The sequence below is a fragment of the Ochotona curzoniae genome, unplaced genomic scaffold, assembly GCF_017591425.1.
Source record: "Ochotona curzoniae isolate NIBS_2020 unplaced genomic scaffold, NIBS_Ocur_1.0 scaffold_1852, whole genome shotgun sequence".
Lineage (NCBI taxonomy): Eukaryota > Metazoa > Chordata > Mammalia > Lagomorpha > Ochotonidae > Ochotona > Ochotona curzoniae.
The window spans coordinates 54,557,010-54,563,009 of record NW_024467087.1 but is presented as its reverse complement, the minus strand read 5'-3'; positions in this window follow the sequence as shown (position 1 = coordinate 54,563,009).

Below are 6,000 nucleotides of genomic sequence, written 5' to 3'. Positions count from 1 at the left end.
AAGGCTGTTACGAAAGCTGTTTTGTTTTATAATCTGTGTTAACTGATATGCATGTACATGTTTATGTGGCAAGCTATGTAGTCTATTTAATTAACATAGATGAAAGTGTTCATAGATGAAAATTGCTAAGTTAAATCTCTTCATTTTGTAAATAATTCCTTGAGATTAGGGCCACAGAGAAATCCTCCAACTTAGAATGCTTGAGGAATGACTGAGTATATTCCATTAGATCCTATACAGAAGAGAATAGGTGCTGTATAGATGCTAGATTCTTAACTACCCTGGACGTTAGGACAGAACTTTAGAAACTTACAAATGGGACCTGAACATACCCTGATATCCTCTTAAAGGGGTCACTATGGTCTTACCTTAAAGACCAGGAGGGGATCCCATGGCAGAGCAGGATGAGAGAGGTGTGTGCTCCTGGTTCCAGTGAGACCCCCGGAGGCCTCCCAAGTGCTCTTCGTTGCAGAAGCAATGGACACTTCGCCAGGAATCATCAGAAAGGACACCCAGGGCCGTGTCCCAACTACCAAGGAGGTCACTGGAGATGTGACTGCCCCTGAAGGCCAAGTACTTCAGGTCAGTCATTTCCCATTGGATCTCCCACATGGGACAGGAAGCAGCCCAGGAACCTGCACAGGCTCAAGGCCATCCACGGACTTTGGTGACACCACGGAACAGCACCCAAGAGCCCCGGGTGGTTCTCACAGTGGAAGGGAAAACTGTAAGTTTCCATCTGGACACTGCCTTCTCTATCCTAGCTAGCTTTGGCTTCTTCCCTCTCTTACAGTGACCATCAGGGTCTCTCAGGAGCCCCAAATTAGCTTAGGTGACAGAGTAATCTAGAAGCTCAGAAAAGAAGCCATTTCTAGGGAAAGGTTAGTTCACCTGTAACTGTTCAGCCTGCATCAATGACCAGGCTCCTGATAGACATGTTTGCCATCTCGCTCTTCAGTTTTACTAGACTTCACTGAGGTAGGATCCCTGAACTGTCATAAGGTAGACTTCATGTCCTCCTTATTTGCCGAGTTATTTTGGATTTCTCAGCTCATCTACTTAGGATTCTTATGTTCTTCAATCGCCAGTACATGCTTGTTAACCTGCAAGTTAGTAGATTGCTTGCCTCTGCCTTAAAGTGTATAAAGTTCTGTAAAATCGTGTTGGAATACTATAAACTGCTGGGTTATTGTAAACGAAATAGTTTAAATCTTGTGCCATCTACAATGTGACCAGTAGATCTTGTACCAGAATGTTTTAAGTGCTGTGCTTTATGTTCTAGGCTAGATGTCTTCTTGAAACTCTTAGGGCTTACAACAATTGGTAAAGTATAATTGTTTAGAAAAATCGAACACTTGCCCATTCCCTAGCTAGATGCAAAACTACTATAGCATTTCCAAGTGGAAGTTGGCTTGCATTTACCTGTATGTTCTGATGCCACATACTAATCCTTTCATTGTTTCAGATAACAATTTTATACAACCGAAAAGGTTTCATGTGTTCCATTGCATTCATTGGGTATGTTTCAAAATTTGGGATGTGAAATAGTTAAGTTAAACCTAATATAAATCTAGTCCATTGTTTTACTCTAATGTAATGTTTCCTCTGACAAAGGTTCAAACCTGACAATTCTTTTATATCTAAGCTTGAAAGCCCAAGTATTCCAACTGGGTTTCTAACTGAACTCATGACCTGCTAAGTTGGGAAAGATTATAATTCTAATATGTTTTGTTATCTAGACCAAGAAAGAGAAGCCTTCAAGTGCCAGGCAGTAGTACTTCAGACATCTGATGACTTCTACCTTCTACCAGGAACCTCTAGAACCCCCCTACTGCTACATTTCCTCAACGCCCCCTTTCAGCTCGAAGAAGCTAGAGCGGTCGTCGTCCCGTTATCCCTGTTCACTCCTGTTTGGAAATGTGAGGAGTTAGATAGTATGATAGGCAGTCAGGGTCTCTGGTTCCTGGTGAAGCTACTTTGTCTGCATTGACCGTTCAGGAGTAATGAATCCAGTATAAGAAGGCCTGCCTAACAGAAAATGAACTCAAGCCAGCTTTTCCAAGGGACTCTTAATAACCCTTCCCTCCATTCCCATCCACTGAAATGTAAAATTCTATTCTAATCAAACCATTAACAAGTTTCTTTTGCAGGACTAGAAGCATCCCTCCATCTCCTATTCCACCAGGCTGCAACCACTGCCAAGAGAAAACAGCTCCTAGAAGCCATAGAGAACAATGCCCCTCTTCCTTTATATATAACAAAAGGGAGGAATATAAGGATTTATTCCAATATCCCACCCTGGACCCTGCGCCATTTCTTCTTCCTCACTGTTCACGGGATTCGCGCCAGTGCAGCCATCCACCAATCGGATGTAACCTGGCATTCCACCTGAGAATCCCACCCCCAATCTCCCAGCCCCTTCCCCAAACCCGCCCACTTGCCAATCATCCCCAGGCATTCACCTGCAGGCACCAATCCCCTGGGGCCTTGCCCTCAATCCCTCCCAATCCCCGCCCTCCCACACCTGGCAGACAAAAAAGGCCCCCAGGTGCGGTTCGCCCTTTTTTTGCTCTCTGTCTTCCTCTCCTTGGTTCCTCTCCCCTGCTCTTCCTCCCTTCCCTCCCCTTCCCCTGTTCCTGCCCCACTCGGTTCTCTCTCTCTTGCTCTCTCTTGCTCTCTCTCTTGCTCTTGCTCTCTCCTTGGTTCCTCTCCCCTGCTCTCCCTCTCCTCCTTCTTACCTCCCTTCCCCCTCCTTCCCCTTCCCCTATTCCTGCCTCGCTGGAATAAACTTCCTAAGATATGTCGTTGCGTCTGGTGTTTTCAGCTCACGGTAAAGAACCAGGTTGCGAGAATTAGCTGCGCGTAAAGTATCTTAATATCCTATAACCGAAAACTAGAACTCTTACATTCTTTTAAATAACTAACACTGTGGAATTTCGAGAGAGATTGGCAGGGCCTTTAGGCAAGCCCGGGGCGCTTCGGAGGGTGCCTCCCTGTGGGCAAGCACTGCTCGGGCAGCCGTGCATCTACTCCCACCCGCCATCACCACCCAGGGCAAAAGCTCTGCCTCTTACAACTTAATTCTCCCAGTAGGAAACCAGCAAGGATTTTCGTTAAGAAAATACCAGTTACTGCAGTAAAGGGACGATTATTTCCTTGAATGAAATGTTCTTTCCAGCTTCCGAGATCATCTGAGAAAAGAATTGGAATTATGATTGGAATTAAAAAAAAAAATCTTTTTTTCCCCAACACCATCTTAGATAAATGGAATGTTGTCTTACTTGTTAATGCGGTCTTGTCATTATATGGATTAAATATTTACCTAGCCAGTATCTTCATAGATTGCATTACCAGCCTCCCCCCCCCCCCACATTTTTAGCAAAGGCTTTCGAAAGTCTAATTGCTTATTGTTTCGAAAGTATTTGGGAGTGATTATGTAGTTCCTTTCTCTACCAATCTGAAATAAGGAGAAGGTTAAATTGTAACAGGAAAAAAAAAATCACCTGAGATGAAGTTTTCCTGCCAGGAAAGGTAGGTATGCATTGATTTTCAGTTGTTAGAAGGAACTGGAATTTTCTTCCCTTCAAATGCTGATATAAAGGGGGAGAAAACTCGGTATGGTGAATTACTCTCATATATGAATTTTAAGCTCCAAACTTTCCAAACTGGACTTGCAGTACCAGTTTTGTATTCATAACAAAGAGGTACTGTGTGCGCCTGCTGACCATGACGAGTAGGCGTCCTGGAAAGCACACATTTGCTCTTCATCAAGGATTGGTGATTGTGTTTAAAGGCAATATCCCCTGGAAGTGTGTCAGAAACGCCACCCGGACTTCATGGATCTCAGGCCACCTGCTCACAAGAGCCCTAGGTGATGCCAGGCGCAGGCAGGTTTGCGAAGCGCTGAGCTGAGCAATTTCCTACATGGAGGAAATCCAAGGAACGTTCTATTTCCAAATATTAACTCCTCTAAGGTGACCCGTGGTTCAAATTTAATCATTAAATATTCTTTGGATTTCTGTGTTTGTAATGTTTCATAAAGGAATAACAGTGACAATAATATAATTTTACCTTGCTGTAGATTATTTTCACTTTTTTCAAATTATGTTCGTTACCTATGATGCCACTTGATGGCACCTCTGTGATGGACTGCTTATTAATCATTCTATGAATAAATACATAGTTAGATCAATGCTGTGTTGTTGTTGTTGTTGTTGTTAATATTTATTTTATTTTTATTACAAAGTCAGATATACAGAGAGGAGGAGAGACAGAGGGGAAGATCTTTCGTCCGATGATTCACTCCCCAAGTGAGCGCAATGGCCGGTGCTGTGCCAATCCAGAGCCAGGAGCCAGGAACTTCCTCCAGGTCTCCCACATGGGTGCAGGGTCCCAAAGCTTTGGACCATCCTTGACTGCTTTCCCAGGCCACAGGCAGGGAGCTGGATGGGAAGTGGGGCTGCCAGGATTAGAACCGGCGCCCATATGGGATCCCGGTGCGTTCAAGGCCACGCTACCGGGTCCTGTGTTTTTTTTTTCTATATAACATGTTATTTTTTTCCTATAAAACATGTTTTTTTTTTCCTATATAACATGTGGGAATGACATTCAAGTACATGTAAGTTGTGAGCTAACGGAGAACGTTGTAAGGATATGCCTCTGAACAGCAAAATACACAGTGATTCCCAGAGTTCCACCGGAGCCTTTTATCACTGGGTAGATTTTCATTGTTATTTGTAAAAATAATATGTATTCTAATTGTAAATGTAAAAATATAGCGGCTGTCATGCTTGCTCCAGCAGCACATGTACTACAAAAACATACTGGCTCTGAAAGCTACATTTGTGCTTATTTGAAAGAGTAAGCAACTTGGGTGCGCTAGAATCACCCCAGGAAGTAGAGATACACAGTACAAAAGTGAGGCTAATGTAGAGACCCAATTAACTCAGGGACTAAACAGACAGGCTTGTAGATGCCCTTGAACCCTGGCTGTGACGGTCTGGCTTGAAATGAAGAAGGTGCATCGACCCAGTAATACCACTTAGTGCAATAATCTGTGATGTTGCTTTACTCCACCTCTAGCGGTAGTGAAACCTCGTGCATCCTTACATCATTGAGGACCTGCTCACAAACACTAGGGCTTAAGAAGTGAGCAGGAGGGGCCAGCACCTTGGCTCAACAGGCTCTACCTGCAAGCACCAGCGTCCTATTGGGGCGCTGGTTGGTGTCCTGACTACTCCACTTCCGATGCAGCTCTCTGCTTATAACCTGGGAAAACAGCAGAGGACGGCTCAAGTTCTTGTGTCCCTGCACCGTGTGGGAGACACAGAAGAAGCTCCTGACTTGGATCACCTTGGTTCCAGCCTTTGCAGCCATTTGGGGAATGAAGTAGCAGATGGAAGATCTCTCTCTCTCTGTAAATCTGCCTTTGAAATAAAAATAATTTTTAAAGAAGTGAGCAAGAAATGATAGAAAACTATTGCTGGTTATGGAAGCTCCAAGTCCAGGCTGAATAGTTTTGTAGTTTTCAAACACATGTCTCAAGGGAATCTTTCTAAGTTGAAAAAGTGTTGAGTATAAGCACACCAACAGAGAAATCTAACTGGCTGAACTGCCTCCGGGGTCAGAAACATTAACTAGCAATGAATGAAAAGCCACAATTTGTAAGCTCAATGACAGGTTCTAGGTGGCTTATACATGTGACTAAATTACAGTTCCTTGTTTAATAGATTTGGCTATTTAATTAGAAGGTAGTATACAGATGTAAAAAGATGGTTCAAAGGACCTGCATCGTGGCAAATCAAGTTAAGTTTCTGCCCGGGGTGTTGACATTCAGTATGGGTGCCAGTTAGAGTTCTGGCTGCTCCACTTCTGATCCAGCTGCAGATAAAGCTGCTAACTTCGGCCTGGCCCCACCCTGGCTGCTGTAGCCATTTGGATATTGAACGGATGAATGGAAGATCCACCTCTCTTTCATTCTCTCTCCCAGTCTCTTCAAAG